The following is a 19,552-nucleotide window of genomic DNA, read 5'->3' on the forward strand; positions in this document are numbered from 1 at the left end:
TGTGAGCTACTGTTTCCTCATGTGATAAATAAAAGGGTTGGTTCAGATGAGTGGTTTTCAAACATTTGTACCCACAGCACTTTTCTTCAAAAGAAATGTTACACAGCTGGTGGAGCTGCTCTGTTGAGGCAGGGAGGAGGTCTGGAGCCTGAGGGGAGGGAGCAGGGCAGGCTTTAGGAGGTTCATTCTGGGCAGCAGTTCCTGTAGAGGGAAGGCACTGGCCATTAAAGATCCACAGGTCTGTATTTACAAGCAGTGGGCTTCTTGAATAACATACATGGGAAAAAATTTTATTGAAGTACAGTTGATGTGTAATAACATACAAGTTACAGGTGTACAATATAGTGATTCACAATTTTTAAAGGTTATACTCCATTTATAGTTATTAAAAAATACTGGCTCCATTCCCTGTGGTGTTGTACAATACATCCTTGTAACTTATTTTATACATAATAGTTTGTCCTTCTTAATCCCCCATGGGAGAATTTTTAGGGAAAATATGTCTGATATTGATGATCAGAGCAAGCCTTCTGAAAACTATTGTCAGAAAAATGAAAATAGTGCATCCCTGTTTCTGATCAGGTTCTCATCTTCTTGAGAAAGTGCATTCTGTGTTTCCTTAGCAAACTAGGATGAAATCAAATGTGAAAACTTATTTGAAGCTATATTAATATAGAACATAATTTTGCTGAATCAAGTTTGTTAAAGTTCAGTGAAACAATATTCCGTTTTAAATGATGCAAAAATAATTTGACTATATTGTTGACTTTCAAATGGGTGTGTTTTGGATTTAAGGGCTGGCCTCTTATGTATAGGATTTTGTTGTTGTTGTGAGCAACCTCAGTTCTTTGATAAGCCTGATTCATGTGCTGCTTGTTTTTTGAGGGTTATTTCCAGTACCAATGGAAATGTTACCTTAGAGCTCAAAGCTAGAGTTTTGAGAAACTGGGGACAGGGGGCAATTTGGTATTGAGAAGCAACGTGATTCTCTCAGGAGAAGATGAGGTGATATTATAGACAGCAGTACAAAAGATGTGCTAGTAACCGATGTGGCAGAGGTATGAAATGATGACAGAGCAATAATCATGTATGTGTCTATATACACAGATGTAGTGTATGTGTAAACATGTGTACACACATATGCCTGTACCTGTATTTATAATACAAAGGCATACTGAGTATCGAAATAATATATTTAAATCTGCAGGAAAGAAAAGCTAACTTATTTGTAATCTCACTACCCAGAGATAACAATACTTCTGTGTGTCTTCTGGTCTTTTTTCTCTGAGCACAAATTCTTCACATAATCTTCCTCATTCACTAAAAAACATTTTGATATCATCAAGATCATGGTTTTCCAAGTTAGACAGCCCTGGGTAGAGTCTGGGTTCTTCTGTGTTACAGGAGCCAAGTTACTAAACCTTTCTGAGATATCCTCAACTATACAAGGAATACAAACACTATACGAATAATACTGACAGTGTTGGCCCAAAGATAAGAGATAATACTGTGATCTTCAGTCTTTGCCACACGTTACAGTCACCCAAGATCTTGGAAAATTTCTGATGCGTGCGCCCCGTTTCCCCAGAGAAGTGGGCTTGATTGTGCTGCCCTAGCTAGTCTTGTTTTTTCTAAGGTGTTCTCTAGGCGATTGTGTTGCAGTCAGGACTGAAAAGCTCTGCAATAATGTGTGCAAAGCTCTGGATACTTTGAACTCAAAAAGGCATTAGCATCATTATTATACTGTTTTTTAAAAAGACGGATTAATAAAACACGCTCTCACCTTTTTTTCTTTCTATATGAGGTACAGCTTTCATTGCCAAGTATGTGTAGCTGCCAGATTTATCATTTTCCATGGTTGTGTGGTATTCAGTAGTACCATTACAGTCCATCTACTTGATGAGCTGTGCCTTAGACATTTAAGTCATTTTAAGTATTTGACTATTCTAAAGAATATTGCAAAAGGCTAATGCTTAAAAATCTGTAGCTGTTTAACTATTTCCTTAGGATAAATTCCTAGACGAGGAACTGCTGGCTCACAGGGTGCATCCATTTTTGAGGCTTTTGAACACTGCCAAATTGCCCTACTTAATGGAATGATCAATATCATTTAGGATGCATTAGGGCTACAAATAAGAAAAAACTCAGTTCCAATTGACTTAAACAATAAAGGAGATTTATTGGCTCAAATAACTGGCAAATCTAGAGATTAAGTGAATTTCAGGGCTAGTTGGATTCAGAATTTCAATGATACTATCAGGGATCTGTCTACATCACTTCATCTCTCCCCTTAGCTCGATTCCATACCAGCTTTTTCTGTGGTCAAAATAAGGCTGCCACCAGTTCTTGGGGCAGCAAGCTTCATCATCCAGATACAGTGTGAGAAGGGGTCTCTTGAAGACACTTGATCTTGAAAAAGAAGCTGCCTTTCTTAAAATTCCAGCAAACCATGCCTCACCTCTTATTGGTCTCATTTTGGCTATTCAGAGATGAGACTATCCTGAAAAGTTTATGCCTGAGTCCCGTGCCCTACCCATAAAGGAGGGGTGGGATAGGTTTCTTCCAGAGTTCCTGGGTTGCGGGACAGAGGTTTGGATATCTCAAAGAAAGGGTGAGCAGGAGAAGGGAGAGTGGACCTTGAGAAGATAGCCACAATGCCCAAGGTAAACAAAACTGCAAAGAGAATCAGAACAGGATGCTGCCCACAACGGTGAAAAGATGGGAAGAAAGTCAGTAGATGAGAAAAGAGGCTTTGCATTGCGTTGAAGACAGAGAGAGAGAGGAAGGGAGGGGAAGCTAGGAGGGAAAGAGAGAAAGAGAGAGAGAAACTGGCTTGTAAAGTGTCCTAAAGAATTCCATGTGTGATTAATTATAACCTAGTGACTGTTACAGGGTTAAGTACTCATTGGTTCCTAATCAGTGCCCCTGGATGGACAGACTCATAAGAGACACACAACTGAGGAATGCTCCATTTCTAGCAGCAAGTATGCTCAAACCCTCCTTCCCATCTGTACCGTCTGGGTATAGACTTCAGGAGCGGTCATGTGTTGGTTTCCTTTGAAGGCATTACCTGTGTGGCCAGGTTCTAATTGAATTCCATCCTGTCATGAAAGAGATTGTACAGTGTTTCTTCAGGTGCTGTTGGTCTAGCAATTCCCCCTGGTAACATTCTGTCTCGCTACTAGTCTTTCAAACCCAGGCCCAGAGGAGTCTGGGATGTGGAAGCATTAACATTTAGATTAATTTCTCATGGCAGTTGGGTTATTGGATTTCTCTTTCTCACCAACCCACTTTAAACTGGTGTAACTGTCATGGTCTCCAGTGGACCTCTTAAGTAGAAAGCATTGGTGGAGTAATGCCTGCTGAAAAGGATTGTATCAATTCAGTCTACCTGCAGCATTCCTTACAAAGCCTTGCACTGAAACGTACTTGCAAAGGTGTCAGTATTTGGATTCTAGGGTCCTCTGAAAGATCCTTTAGTCTTTCCACATCTTTCTGTAGAACAATTGCTTGGCCAGGTCAGAAATGTAATTGTCATGCCATGTATAAGACACATTGTCCTCATTTCTGCTTAAAACCTTTCTGCTAAAATCAAACATGTTTAATTGGTCAAATAAAATTCTTTTAAAAATGAAGTTTGGAGAAAATGGGGAACTTACAGTTTTGTTATTAGATGAATTATTCCCTAATGTATAGTTAAAACTCATTTATATGTGATGAGTATGAATTTTGATCCATGTATCTGAGTGTAAGAAATACCACATCAGTTCATTTTTGTCTCCAGTTGAATTTAACTCTGAGACCCAACTTTCTAACTAAGTTTTGGAGCACCTTCCCTCTCCCTAATTTTACTCAAGCATCAGGGTATCCTGTGGGTCTATGGGGCATGACCAAAGAGCATCCATCAAGTTCAGCTCACTGTGGTCATATAGGGAGCTCACTATCAAACTTGACCCATTGGAGAAGGGTGACTCTTACTGTGTACTGACTGTGGACCTGCTGACCACTGATGACAGCTCCTAGGTAATGATGAAAGAGTCACTAAAACGGTAACAAAAGAATAGATTCTCCCCTCAAATACATCTGATGTTGTTGCTTCTCAACTTTTAAGACACATAATTGTTGTCACATAACTTGGGTATGCAGTGATAACCAGATGTTAGAACACAGTTAAATCACTAGAAGAGCAAGATAGTGAGAAAGTAGTAAAAGATTGCCACTTCTTAAGTCTTTGCTCTTCCACTGATTCAACAGGTTAGGTTTCACCTGCCAAGTTAGAATCTGGCTACCTTCACGTATCCTCTCCGTCATTACCCTTCCCTGGGCATCTAGTGGAAGATGCCCTATCATCTCAGAAAATACAGGTTACTGTGTAGGTAGAGAACTCTTAGAGAATTCCATCCCTCAAAGGGATATGCCAAACCCATTTCCTTCTTCCATTGGAAGAAGCTCACTTAAGAATTCAGCCTACATTGGACATGTGTGGTTTTCTCCCTAATAAACATGTAAACCATTGCCATAAGCTGGTTCTTACTTTGAGATTCCAGGAAAGCTGACCCAATCTCAGGAAAGCCTTACCTACTGAGTACGGTGGACTGACGTTGCTTGTTACTTGATGAGAGCCTTGTGATGGGCAAGAGGTGTTCTTATTCTCCCCAAGCCTCTGTCTTCCGTCCTGTGTACTTGAACCTCAGGTGTGGGGATTTTTCAGTGTTCCTGTTCCTCCCCCTGGGCTGCCAAATTCTGCCTGGTATCACAGAATCTTGCTTGAGAGTAAGTTTCCTGCCACTCCTTAAATGGTGATGGTTTAAGATTTTAGAGTTGAGTTTCCTGGTCTTACCTTAGTGGAAGATGGTTTTGGCCTGAGACTGGGAGGTGAAAGTTTCCCACTCTGTTCTAGAAGATTTTTCTTTTTCTTCTTTCTTTTTTTTAATGTTAGTGCTGAAAGCATATAAGAGTTCTTTATTTTTTCCCCCTTATTGAAGTTAGTCATTTACAGTGTGTCAATTTCTGGTGTACAGCACAGTGTCCCAGTATGCATATACATACATTTACTCATTTTCATAGTCTTTTTTATTAAAGGTTATTATAAGATATTGAATAGTTCCCTGTGCTATACAGAAGAAACTTGTTTTTTAATCTATTTTTATGTATAGTGGCCAACATTTCCAAATCTCAAACTCCCAAATTTATCCTTTCCCATCCCCGTTCCCTGGTAACCATAAGTTTACTATGTCTACAAGTCTGTTTCTGTTTTGTAGATGAGTTCATTAGTGTCCTTTTTTTTTTCTTTTCCTTTCTTTTTTTTAATATTCCACATATGAGTGATATCATTTGGTATTTTTCTTTCTCTTTCTGGCTTACTTCACTTAGAATGACGATCTCTAGGTCCATCCACGTTGCTGCAAATGGCATTATTTTATCCTTTTTTATGGCTGAGTAGTATTCCATTGTAGAAATATACCACAACTTCTTTATCTTGTCATCTGTCAGTGGACATTTAGGTTGCTTCCATGTCTTGGCTATTGTATATATTGTTGCTGTGAACATTGGGGTGCATGAATCTTTTCTAATTAGAGTTCCCTCCAGATACATGCCCAGGAATGGGATTGCTGGATCATAGGGTAAGTCTATTTTTAGTTTTTTGAGGAATCTCCATACTGTTTTCCATAATGGCTGCACCAAACTACATTCCCACCAGTCGTGTAGGAGGGTTCCCTTTTCTCCACACCCTCTCCAGCATTTATTATTCATGGACTTTTGAGTGATGGCCATTCTGACTGGTTTGAGATGATACCTCTTTGTAGTTTTGATTTGCATTTCTCTGATAATTAGTGATACTGAGTATTTTTCATGTGCCTATTGGCCAGTTGTATGTCTTCATTGGAGAATTGCTTGTTTAGGTCTTCTGCCAATTTTTCGATTGGGTTTTTTTTTGTTGTTGTTAGTAAGTTGTATAAGCTGTTTATATATTCTGGAAATTAAACCTTTGTCAGTCACATCATTTACAGATATTTTCTCCCATTCCATAGGTTGTTGTTTTGTTTTACTTGTGGTTTCCTTTGTTGTGCAAAAGCTTATAAATTTAATTAGGTTCCATTTGTTTATTTTTGCTCTTACTTCTATTGCCTGGATAGACTGCCCTGGGGAGAAAATTGCTAAGATTTATGTCCGAGGATGTTTTGCCTATGTTTTCTTATAGGAGGTATTTCAGACTTAAGTGACAGTCACAAAATGATACAAACAATATCTGCATACCCTATAATCATACTCCCCAAATGTTAGCATTTTAATACTATTTTGTCCCCTTTTACTCATGTATATTTATAAATATAACCTATTTATAAAATAAATCTAAATACTATATAATAAAATTTCTGAATTTAGTACTGATTTAATTACAGATATAATCACCCTTTATCCCTAAACACATCAGTGTATATTTCCTAAAAACAAGGATATTCTCTTTCATAACTACAATATGATTTTCAAAATTGGGAAATTAACATTGGTAAAATAGCATTACCCAATATACAGACCTTATTCAAATTTTACCAATTGTTTCACTAAATATTCTTTATAACAAAAGGAAAACATCGACAAAAAAAGAGCTCTCTGTTCCAAGTTACAATCCACACATTTTATTTAATTGTCAAGTCTTTTTAGTCTCCTTTAATCTGGAATAGTTCCTTAGGCTTTATCTTTCATAACCTTGATGTTTCTGCAGTGTCCTTCTATGTCTGTCTTTTAAAAAATAATTTTATTGTTACTAGATTTGAGTTACAAGTTTTTGCCAAGAATATCTCAGAAATGATATCCTGTGCTTTTCAGTAAATCAAGCCAGTAGGCACATGATATCTACTGGAATCATTCATGATGCTGTCAACTGTGATCACTGGGGTTTGTTGGTGTCTACAGGTTTTCTCCGCCATTAAGTTACTACTTTTCCATTTGTAATTAAAAAATACTAATACTTTGAGTGTAGGAAAATAACCTGTTTTGCATTAAACATTCACCTTTTAGTTTTAGCATCAAACATTGATTTTAGCCTGAAATATTTATTACTTTGGTGATTAACAAATGGTGACTTTTAAATCTCATTATTCCCTTCTGTGTTTCAGTTGGCATGGTACTGCAGGAAGGATTTTTACATGCCTTTCATCCTCTCACTTAATTTTCTTATTTATGTAATGGTCTCTTGGGTTGTTTATTGAACGAAATCTATTAATTTAATTAATATTTTTGCTCAGATTTTCTTAGAGTTGGCCAGGGGGACTCCCTTTTAAGAATTTTTATGTCCTTTTGATGTATACTACCATTCTTTTTCTAAAAATTTTTTTAAACATTTTTATTGATTTATAATCATTTTACAATGTTGTGTCAAATTCCAGTGTAGAGCACAATTTTTCAGTTATACGTGAACATATATATATATTCATTGTCACATTTTTTTCTCCGTGAGCTACCATAAGATCTTGTGTATATTTCCCTGTGCTATACAGTGTAATATACTAACCATTCTTGAAGCACTTGCTTACTTCTGGTAGGTTCTAGGTCCATATTTTACTTGCCCTGCCCCAGCCCTGGAATCAGCCTTTCTCCAAGGAACTCTGGATCCTTTAGATGAGAATCATATTTAAAAAACATGATCTGGGCATGACATGTTACTGGGTGTCATTGCTTGTAAACCCCCTAAGTAGACTGAGATAAGAACTATAAGGATATATGTATATATGTATGTACATAAACAGATACACGTCTATACCTAGAACCATGGTTCACGCTGATACTTCCAATACCATAGGATTCACTCTAGCCTTCCCCGTTTCCACATCTGTAATTCTCTTCTCTGACATTTGAGAAACATGACTCTCATTAACAAAAATATGTTTACTCATTTCCTCAATCCTAGAATATATATGAAGTAATTTGAGTATTGCTAATTAGTGTTACTATTTTGTAATACTAAATTTGGTAAATTTAGTATTACTAAACTGAAGAACACATCTATCATCTAGATGAACCTTTGTTTACTGTTTTTTTTTTTTTTTAGCTTGAGGGTGTAGAGCAAACAGGTGTTCAAGAGTTCACTTTTCTTCTCCAATGTGACTATGTTATTCACCTGAATTAATTATGTTCTTTTATTTTTGTTTCTATTTCATTTTATACTCCTCCCATCTGTGATGATTTTTATTTATATTTTGAAGTACGTTAGAATTCTATTTTAGAAGTCAGGACTATACGAAAATTACACTGAGAAGTATCACTCCTCCAACAACTGCCATTCCTCCTGTTCGGTTCCCATGCCTGTATCCCTTTCACCCTATACTTACACCACAGGTAACTGCTCCCTTTCATTTCTAGTTTTCCTTTCTGTGCTGCTTCTTGTGCAAATGAGGAGATTTCTGCAAGCTTCCTTTTCCTTTCTTATGCAAAGGTAGCTTTGATTTTTCCCCCATGTAGCACTGTATTCTTATCCTTTCTAATAGCTATAGGGTTTGTAGTTTTGTTGCCTCCTTCATTCCTGGTGTTGGTAGTTGTGCTTTCTCTCTCTCTTTTCCCCCCATATCGTTCTTGTAAGGGGTTAATCATTTTTATTAGTTTTTTCAAAGAAACTGCTTTGCACTTTAATTTTATCTAGTATTTATTTCTTATTTCAGCTCTTACCTGTTGAATTTCCTTTCTACTTACAGTGGACTTAATTTGTTTATCTTCTTAGGATGGAAACAGATTGGTGAAAAATTAATCTACCATTGATCTGTATATCTTTTTTAAATGCCAGTACCATACTGTTTTGATTATAGTAGCTCTGATGTATTGTCTGAAGTCTGGGAGGAACAGAATAGAGAGCCCAATAAAACACTCACATACCTACAGTTCATTAATCTTCAACAACAAAGGCGGCAAACATACACAATTGAGAAAAGACATCCTCTTCAGCAAGTGGTGTTGGGAAGGTTGGACAGCTGCGTGTAAATCAGTGAAGTTAGAACACTCTCTCGTACCATACACAAAAAAAACTCAAAGTCACTTAAAGACTTAAACATTAGACAAGACACCATAAACCTCCTAGAAGAGAACATAGGAAAAACATTATCTGACATAAATGTTAGAAATATTCTCCTAGGTCAATGTACCAAGGCAAAATAAATAAAAGCAAAAATAAACAAATAGGAACTAATTAAACTTAAAGTTGCACAGCAGAGGAAACTATAAACAAAATGAAAAGACAACCTATGGAATGGGAGAAAACATTTGTAAACTACGTTACTGACAAGGGTTTGATTTCCAGAATATACAAACAGCTGATACAACTCAGTAACAACAACAACAACAACAAAATAAACAACGCAATCCAAAAATGGGCAAAAGACCTAAACAAACGTCTCTCCAGTGAAGACATACAAATAGCCAATAGGCATGTGAAAAACAAGCTGAGTATCTCTAACTGTTAGAGAAATGCAGATCACCTCACACAGGTCAGAATGGTCATCGTTAAAAAGTCCGCCAACAATAAATGCTGGAGAGGGTGTGGAAAAAAGGGAATGCTCCTCCACAGTTGATGGGAATGTATTTTGGTGCAGTCATCATGGAAAACGGTATGGAGGTTCCTTAAAAAAAAATGAAAATAGACTTACCCTATGATGCAGCAATCCCACTCCTGGCCGGATACCTGGAGGGAACTCTAATTCAAAAAGATGCACGCACCCCAGTGTTCATAGTAGCACTATTTACAATAGCCAAAACATAGAAGCAACCTAAATGTCCATTAACAGATGACTGGATAAAGAAGTTGTGGTATATTTATACAATGGAAGACTACTCAGCCATAAAAAAGAATAAAATAAAGCCATTTGCAACAACATGGATGGACCTAGAGATTATCATACTAAGTGAAGTAAGCCAGAAAGAGAAAGAATACCATATGATAACACTTATGTGGAGTCTTAAAAAAAAGGACAAATGAACTTGTTTATGAAACGGAAACAGACTCATAGACATAGAATACAAACTTATGGTCACCAGGGGAAAAGGGAAGAGTAGGGGGACAAATTAGGAGTTTGGGATTTGCAGGTACGAAATATTACTATATATATGAAACAGATAAACAGCAAGGTCCTGCTGTATAGCACAGGGAACTATATTTAATACCTTGTAATAGTCCAATGAAGAAGAATATGAAAAGGAATATATATGTACACACATACATATAACTGAATTACTATGCTGTACACCAGAAATTAATACAACATTGGAAACTGACTATACTTCAATTAAAAAAATATATATCTCCCTTTCTAAAATAAGTACTTAAGGCTATACATTTCTCACTAACTACTGTTTTAGCTATATTCAACACATTTCTATGTGTTGTGTTTGCACTGTCACTCAGTTTGAAATACTTTTTAACATTTCAGATATTTCTATGTATACTGTTTACATTCCAGGTATTTAGGATATGTGTGTGTGTGTGTGTGTGTGTGTGTGTGTGTGTGTGTGTGTGTATAATCTTTTTGTTGATTTCTGATATAATTCCATTGTGGTAAAAGAATACAGACTCTAATGTAGCAAACTTTTAGAGAATTTTTTTAATAGCTCAGCATATAGTCTGTCATTTTTGAACATTCTCTGTACACTTGAAAAGAAGGTATATTCTTGTAATTGCTGATTTTGGTGTTCTGTAAATGTTTTCCAGGTCAAGGTGATTAATAATGCTCTGATTTTCTGTGCTCTTACTGATTCTTTTTTTTTTTTTTTTTTCTGGTTGCTGTGTAAGTTGCTCAGAGAGGAATGTTAAAGATGCTAATGAGCATTGTGGATTTGTCTGTTTCTCCCTTTAGGTCTTTCAGTTTTGCTTTATATTTGTCAGCGATCTCTTAATAGGCACATAAATTCATAAGTGTTGTCTTCCTGAAAAACTAACAATTTTATCATTATAAAATAGTCTTCATTATTTCTTACAGCACTCCTTGTCTTAAATTCTACTTTGCTATTAACTATTTGCTATGTCACTCCAGTTTTTTATGTTTATTGTATGCATGGTAAATCATCTTTCACCATTTTAGATTATGTTTAATTTAAATGGCATCACTTATAGCCAGCATATAGTTGTTGCTTTATATATCCAGTCCAATCATCTTTCAGTTTTATTTGGCATATTCAATCCATTTTTGTTTAATGTAGTTATTGATAAGGTAGAGTTTAAGTCTATCATTTTGTTGTTTGTTTTCATTCGATTGGCTGGCTTGTTAGTTTATTTATGATTTCCCTGTATCTTCTTTCCTGTTATATTTTAGGTTAATCTAATAGTTTTAGTAGTCCATTTTATAGGCTTTTTAGCTTTTTATACTTTGTTTTATTTTTTCTCTGGCTGCTTTCAGGATGTTCTGCTTATCTCTGATTTTCAGAAGTTGGACAACAATATACCTAGGTGTGTTTTTCTTTATAATTATCATAATTGGTATTTGATGAGCTTCTTGGATCTGCCAGTTTGTTTTTTCCCTCCAAGTTTGAGGAATATTTTACTACTTCCTCTTCCCTTCTTTCTTTTTCTTTGTTTTTCCATCTTATCTCTTCTCTACTCTGGGATTCTCTCTCATATATATATATAACATTATAGTATATATATTATCTTCATAATAAAACAAAAGATGAAGCTAGAAGTGGATCACTTTGTTCTTTCTCTTATCTTCTCCCAGATCAAAGTACTTGCTCCTCTTACTAGCAAGCATTATCTGGGATCTGTGGTCTCAATACATTCAGGCCTCAGCACCATCTTCTTTGGAGTTCTCAAGTTTTTCCAGGAAATCTTTTTTTTTTTTTTTTTTTAACATTTTTTTAATTGCGTTTTTAGTCAGCTAAAAATGTTGCGTCAATTTCCAGTATAGAGCACAATTTTTCAGTTATACATGAACATGCATATATTCCTTGTCATGTTCTTTTTCACTGTGAGCTACCACAAAATCTTGTATATATTTCCCTGTGCTATACAGTGTAATCTTGTTTATCTATTCTACATATGCCTGTCACTATCTACAAATTTCAAACTCCAGTCTGTCCCTTCCCACCTCCCCTCCCCCTTGACAACCACAAGTTTGTATTCTATGTCTATGAATCTGTTTCTGTTTTGTATTTCTATTCTTTTTTTTCCTTAGATTCCACATATGAGCGATCTCATATGATATTTTTCTTTCTCTTTCTGGCTTACTTCACTTAGAATGACATTCTCCAGGAACATCCATGTTGCTGCAAATGGTGTTATGTTGTCATTTTTTATGGCTGAATGATATTCCATTGTATAAAATACCACCTCTTCTTTATCCAGTCATCTGTTGATGGACATTTAGGCTGTTTCCATGTCTTGGCTGTTGTAAATACTGCTGCTATGTACATTGGAGTGCAGGTGTCTTTTTGAAGTAGGGTTCCTTCTGGATATATGACCAGGAGTGGGATTCCTGGGTCCTATGGTAAGTCTGTTCCTAGTCTTTTGAGGAATCTCCATACTGTTTTCCATAGTGGCTGCACCAAACTGCATTCCCACCAGTAGTGTAGGAGGGTTCCCTTTTCTCCACAGCCTCTCCAGCATTTGTCATTTGTGGACTTCAGAAAATCTCTTTAGTCAGCCCACCATAGCCACTCTCCTCTTGTCAAAATGTCACTTTCCCTGGACTTGTGGAGATTCCTTGCCCTTCCTGTACTGTGTCATTTTGTAGGATTGGTGTTTGCTTTATGAGTTTTAGGAGTGTTCACAAATGTTAGTAGGTGTGTTATCAGTGTGGGATGCCATTACATATATTTTATATCACTGATACTGTCAACATAATTCTAGTCATTTATTTTCAATCTTTACTTACTCCATTTTTTCACATTGGATAACTTATATTGACACTCTGTCTTTAGAAAATAATGTGTAAAAGATAATCTATCTTCACTTTCATGGCTCCATCCTTTCTCCTATCTCCAATCTGGTTTTAAAGACTTCTCAAGGAAATTTTCATTTTACATATTTTACTTTTCAGTCGTAAAGTTTTTATTTTATCCTTTAAATTAATTTACATTTTCTGCCTAGTTTTCTGGTCTCTCGATTCATTATGATATATTATCCTTTATTGTTTGAGACATAGATTTAACAGATCCTCTCAAGTCCTGGTTGGCTAATTTCAACACCTTGAGCATTTTAGGCTCAGTAACTACTGACTGCTTTCTCTCCTGACTGTGGATCACATTTTCCTGCTTCTTTGTGAGTCTACTAATTTACTATTTTATACTGGATATTCTGAGTGAAACATTGTAGAGACTCTGATTTTGTTTTCTTTTAGAGTGTTTGTTTTTGTTCTAGTACGCAGTCCACTTAAGCACCACACACACTGTCTTCCTCGCGGTGGAGATCTCTGCTCTGTTCCATCTTACAGCTATTGTACACTGTGAATTTGGTACTTTCCAGGTACCTGCTCCCAGGTAAGCAAGGATTTGGATGGTATTCACAGGTAGTTTTAGGGATTTCCTTCTTTCCTAGGTTCCCCCCTCCCTCACTTTCTAGCTGCTCTGGCTGCCCTGAACTGCATCCTCTGACTCCTTAATTCATTGTGACTGTAATATTTCTGCTTCTGTTTTCCCCACGTAATTCCCTGTAGATGAGAAAATGCTTAATGTGTATCTTATCCAGGGGTGCAGTTCCCTTCTTTCAAGGGCTAGCTTCCTTTTTTTTTTGCTTTTCGTTGTTCACCAGCTTTTCAAAAAACAAAAAGCAAAGCAAAACAAAACAAAGCAATGTTTTGTCTAGTGTTGAAAATGTTATCTGTGGCAGGCTGAGTAAAAGCTTCACTGCTATTACAGGAAGCAGTGCTTGAGAAATAGATATTTCTAAGCTTGTAAGATCAGTACTGTTCAACAGATATGTAATATGAACCACATATATAATTATAAAAAATTTTCAGTACCCACATGCAAAAAGAAATAAGGAAAAACAATTTAAATATATTTTCTTATTAAAACATTATAATTTCAGCATATCCAGACATGACCGTTGCAACAAGTAATCGACATAAAATTAATAAGACACTTCTGTTTTTGCTGACTCAGTCTTTGCGATCTGATGTGCTTATTGTATTTTCAGTACAACTCCATATGATGCTCAATTTGTAAACATTAAAGAGGAATATAGCATTACCAAAACCATAAAATTATGTTGAGTGGAAAAGTATTTTACAGTGCTTTAGTTTATAAATTTAAATCAATAAAATGAGATAAAACTAAAAATTCAGTTCCTTGGTTTTACTAGTCACATGACAAGTGCCCGGTGGTTACAGGTGGCTAATGACTATTATGCTGAGCAGCATGTATCGATCTAGATAGTAAGAAACTATTTCCTTATTTTCACTACAGGATTTGGCCTTAATGTAAGCTATCAGTACAAGTGCAATTTTATAGAAACTGAAGGTAACTTACATAAAATTACCTCTGTTTTGGAAAAATAAAATAAACTTTGTCTTTCAAAATTTACAGTGATATAAAAAAATTCTAAAGTTTGATTTTGGTAACAGCAAAGCCAAATTAGTTTACATAATGTATATTTATGTGCAGAATTTGTCAACAAATTACTAATTTTAATGAAACACATTGTTCGTTCTTCTAAGAATTTATCCTTTTGGGATTCATATTTAATAATACCCTGGCTATAAAAATCTGCTACTTTGAAAGTGTCCCATTTTGTTGGCTAAATAATTATAATGATGATACTGATTATTTAAAAAGAATTCTTTTGGTATTATGGTTATAATTGACTTGATTCCCAAGGCAGAAGTGTATCTAAATTGGCTTATATAAAACTCCAGCTCTGTAAACTAGCAGAAATCTCATAAATGGTGTTTCACTTGGTAGAAAATATGTAAATGTGTGTTCTTAGTACCCTATTTGGGGGTAGCAGTGTCTTGAGAGCCTATGTTCCAATGATTTGTCACCTTGCTTAAGGGTTTTTATTGCATATCTGGTTGATATGACCTGTGCTGGATTCCATAGTATCCAAGTAAAATAAAAAAATGTACTTAATCCCCTCCCTGCTAAAAAATCAAAATCCTAAACTTTCAGAATCATAAGACAGGAAATTTTGACTATAGCTAAGAACAGTGATGTCAGTGTGCAGCGTTCTAGATTGGGGCCCAGTGGCCACGTACGTGCAGTAAATATGGTTAAACTACATAAAAGCGGATGTAGAAGAAAAGAGGCACGATAAGAATGGTGCTACTGTCTCTCTTCTTGCTCGACTGGTCAAAGGAGGGATTGGTAATTAGAGAAGAGGGTCGGGAGGTTTTCGTCGTGGTGTGCAGCTCAGCAGAACTTCGAGCATGTGCCGTCATTTACTGGAGAGTTTCTTGAGCACTTACTACGTGCCGTACGAGAACTATCTTCTGGGTATACTGTTGCATAAGGTAACCACAGTCCCTACTCTCAAATAGATATGAATCCAGTGGGAAAGTTACCAGGCCACGTGCTAAGAATTTTCTGATTATTACTCATTTGATTGTCACTTGAAAAAAACTGAAAGAAAAATGGATACAATGGGGTGGCTTTTTTTAGGGAAAGAAAGTGAAGCCTGGAAAGTAACTTCTTCAAAGTTACCAAAAATGTGTGCAGCGTGGCTTGGATTTAAACTCAGGTTTGAGTTCATCTAGATGCCGTAGCCTTACGCGCTGTCCACAGTGCCCAGCAGAGGTCACCTCTGCACTGGCGTCTTGATGCTCTGTAAACACAGCCTTGTCTTCACCCTAGTGTCTACGTCTTCTGAAATTAAAAGGCCCTAATACCTTTACACGTAGCTGTATCACTCTGGTGTAAACGGGTTATTTCTATCGGCTCACAAAACATCGTTGCATATGTCAAATGACAGTGTTATCTGTTCTGGGTCCCTCAGGATGTTGTTCTAGATCCTATTCCCTGGGCTTCAGTAGCTTCTGAACTTGTAGGAGTGATCTAGGCTTCTAAAGAGAGGGTTGTTTTACTTCTCTGAATTGAAATAATATAATTCTGAACCTGGATGACCCTTAGATTATCTTGTCTAACCCCCTTGTCTTTTAGACGTGGGTACCAATTCTAAAGAAGTGAAAATGTGTTCAAGACCTGGAAGTCAGTAAGTGTCAGTCATTAGACCAGAACTCACTTATCTTGACTCCCAAGTATTAGTTATTTCCTCTGAGTCACAAATACCTCTTGCCTCACAGATACCCCTTACTCTCCTGAAGTTTTGGACCAAATAGGAATCTAAACAGGAAAACTTTGCTGGCACAACTTCATGGTTGTGCAGGAGTTTTAATGCTCCCGTCCAACTAAGATGCTGCATGCAGTGTTCTAAGGTTTTCTATGTGTGTGGAACAGTGAGTGAGGGCCAGTCAATTTAATTATCCATGAAACATCTGGTGCTCACAGAGGGAGAAATGATTTGCTTACTTTGTTAGCCAAGCCTTTTCATTAAGCAACATGCTTGTCCATTGCTGAAAGGGAAATAAATATTTCAGAGTCACAGAATTGCAGGAATGTTTATCATGATCGTTTGTCACTCTCCAATGATTAAACCAAACTTTAATAGACCCACTGAACAGGGTCATCTGATATCTCCGATGGACAGTCACATGCATTTTTCTCTTTTGTTATCTCTACCTCTATTAGGTAAATATCAATATTAACCCCATTTTACAAATGAAGACTTGGCTCCGAAATATTAAGCATCAACAATTGGTAATTCTCTGAGCAAGAAATAGGATTTAGTTCAGTCAGAATCCTGAACTTGTATTCTGTATTCTCTCACACCAAATTTTGCTTGCGTTCTTCCGGGGACGGGGGACTAATTAGTATCCAGGGTATTTCTGCCTGTCTTTGGGTTGTTGTGGTTATGAGAGAGCTCATCCTTTCATGAGGCCGAAATGTATTCGTATTGGGCTTTTGCAAATCAGCCTTATTTTATGTCCTTGATAGATGTTGGTACAAATGTGATGATTTTTCACATGATGATCCTTAAAGGATATAAAAAGAAATCCCTCTGGTACTTTTTTTCTTCTTTGAGTTGTGTATTCCCATGTCTTTCAAATGGTCCCTCCTGGGACATGATTGCTAGTTAACTTGCTGTCCCATTCGTTCCTCTCCTCTGAACCCATTTCATTTCCTTAAACCGAGGCTCCTGATTAGGCCCAATATAGTGGCTTAGATAATATTGAAGTTTTCTTCTGTTGCACATCGCAGTTCAGAGGTGAGTGGTCTGAGCCTAGTAGCACTGCTTTGTGATCCTTCACACAGGCTTCCAGAATCCTCATTTCCCAGCCAGCAGTCTGGGGGATGAGGAGTATGCAGGGAAAGCAGCTCCATCTTTAAAAACATGATTGCAGGTTTTGCATACCACTTCCAAAATCATTTAGGTGGCTACACCTAGCTGTAAGGGGCAGGAAATACCACCTCAATCTGGACAGACATACTGCCAGTGAAAATTCAGTAGGTTTTGTTACTGAAAGGAAGAAGGTAAAAATGAACACTGGAGGACAGTTTGCAGATTCTACAAAGAAGGAGAGGAAAAGAAAATGTCTCTTTTTGACCAGAGCATGAAAGAAGGAACCAGGAAATTTGAGTTCTTTGATTATCTGATCCCTACCAAATCACTCAATTGTGAATTTTACCTGTAGTTCTAAAAAGAATACTAATCACATTCCAATTTTTTGTATCTCACAAATATACCGTGATTTAGTTACAAAAGCAATTTTATTTGTTAAATTAAATGACTTTATAACGGAATTATAGGCAATGTGATTACTCTTTAAGTGATCTCCTTGGAATGAACACATTATTAGACCCCAGCAAGGTGGAATTATAGGAGACAGAATATTCTCAAATTCCAGAATTGGCGACGAAGTTACTTAGAAAAATGCTTTTAAATTTTAAGGCTCTTCAGCAATTATTTTCCTCAAGGCTTAATGTACCTTTGGGGGAAAAACAGTTTGGAGTTTACATCCTCGTTTTGTGCTGTTCAGCAGGAATTTGATGTGATTATTCCCCTCATTGAGGATTTTTGGGAGATGCAAACTGGTTTTGTGAATTCGTCCATAGAGATTTCACTGGTAAGATAATTGGTTGTACCGTGGATGGTTCTGAGCATTTAAAAGTTGCACAATAAATGAGGTATAAGCTTGGTGGAGCCCCGGGAAATTTTGTTAAGCCTTAATATTGCAACTTCTATTCACAGATTGTGACTAGAGAGGTAGAAATTGTGTCTTCTAAAGGAAGGATTCAGGATCGAAAAATGTCCGCTGACTCTCCATCCCCCAGCATTCTGTAGAGATTTAGATCTGTGAGCCCGTGAATAGGCCCCTGCCTGCCCCTGAATAATACTTGTGCTGTTACTACTTTACTTCTCCCGGGGAGTTCTACTCTTCTTCACAAACTTCTTGGTCAAATTTGACTGGTGGCCTCTAAGAGGTGATCTGTAAGAGATTCCTATTTTAGAAGGTTTGGGTCCCCGTTTCAAGCCCCGTGGTCACGGTGAGGGCCTATTGCAGAGACTGCTAGAATCTCTGCCCTTCTTCCTTTCTAACAGACAGTTAGTTACTAGGAGTGCCAACGTCCCCAGCCAAAAGTCTGCATTTCCCAGTGTGTCATGCAGATGGGGTGGGGCTACTAGCCGTGAACAAAAGTCATTGGATAGTCGGAGTCATCTTAGTCTGCTCTATGGAGATGCAGGGAATCTCTGGAACATATACTGCCCTGTAGAGTTGTCCCCTTTGGGGGCAAAGAGGACAGACTTCTGTGCCACATGTGAGCCAGCCAGTGGCTGTGGGCCACCTCCAGAAGAGGGTGTGTATAATTTCCTGGATAAGGTCACTCTTATCAGCTGAGGGTAGTTCTCCAAGGAAGAGGGACAGAGTGAACCATCAGCCAGTGCCTCGGAGAGTCTGTGGTCTGGGTGTGCCCGCCCATGGAAGGGGTCCAGGTCGGGCATTGCAGTGTCTTTTGCAGTCCACGTCTTGCTTTCTGCTTCTCACATGTTCATTCCACGCAGCCACATCTTCTCCAGGATTCTTTTTCCCAGGAAACAGTTTCCCCAAGTTCAAGTTTCCTGAGAAAATTTTCAAGACGAGGGTTATTTCAAGAGATGCTGCATTTGGTCCTGAGGTTGTGACTGATACTCATTATCTCCATTTTCTACCACCCATTCTAGACAATTCTCTCTCAGCCAGTACTTCTCAGGTAGAGGACGTTCAGAACCTCATCCCTAAGAGGTGTGTGCCCCGTGGTTATTAGGCCCTTATCCAGCTGTGATTGCTCTCCTTTCCCATTTAAAGTTAGACTTGAACATGAGACAGCCAAGAGATGTCGGATACATTCCTTCTTGCCTCCCTTAAGTAACAGTGATCCTATTCCCTCACGGCCATCAGGATTAATCCTTCCTGACAGTACGAAAACTTTGTTTCTGTCACTGTTGGTCAATTGACACAGAACCCTAAAGTAACCACATAGCGCCTTAGCTGTAAATATAGTGGCTCGCTTACTGTGTCTACTGCTGGAAGTGTCTCTC

The 19,552-nt window shown here is 37.3% G+C and overlaps 1 long non-coding RNA gene and 1 pseudogene across 1 annotated transcript in view; both read left to right on the top strand.

The window, feature by feature from the left end:
- Positions 1-19,552, top strand: part of LOC141577111 (uncharacterized) — a 742,740-nt gene that overhangs the window by 572,105 nt on the left and 151,083 nt on the right. The gene's annotated exons all lie outside the window — the stretch shown is intronic.
- LOC105080939 (small ribosomal subunit protein uS3-like) overlaps positions 15,345-19,552 on the top strand; it is a 68,372-nt pseudogene continuing 64,164 nt past the window's right edge.

Source organism: Camelus bactrianus, chromosome 3, assembly GCF_048773025.1.
Source record: "Camelus bactrianus isolate YW-2024 breed Bactrian camel chromosome 3, ASM4877302v1, whole genome shotgun sequence".
Classification (NCBI taxonomy): domain Eukaryota; kingdom Metazoa; phylum Chordata; class Mammalia; order Artiodactyla; family Camelidae; genus Camelus; species Camelus bactrianus.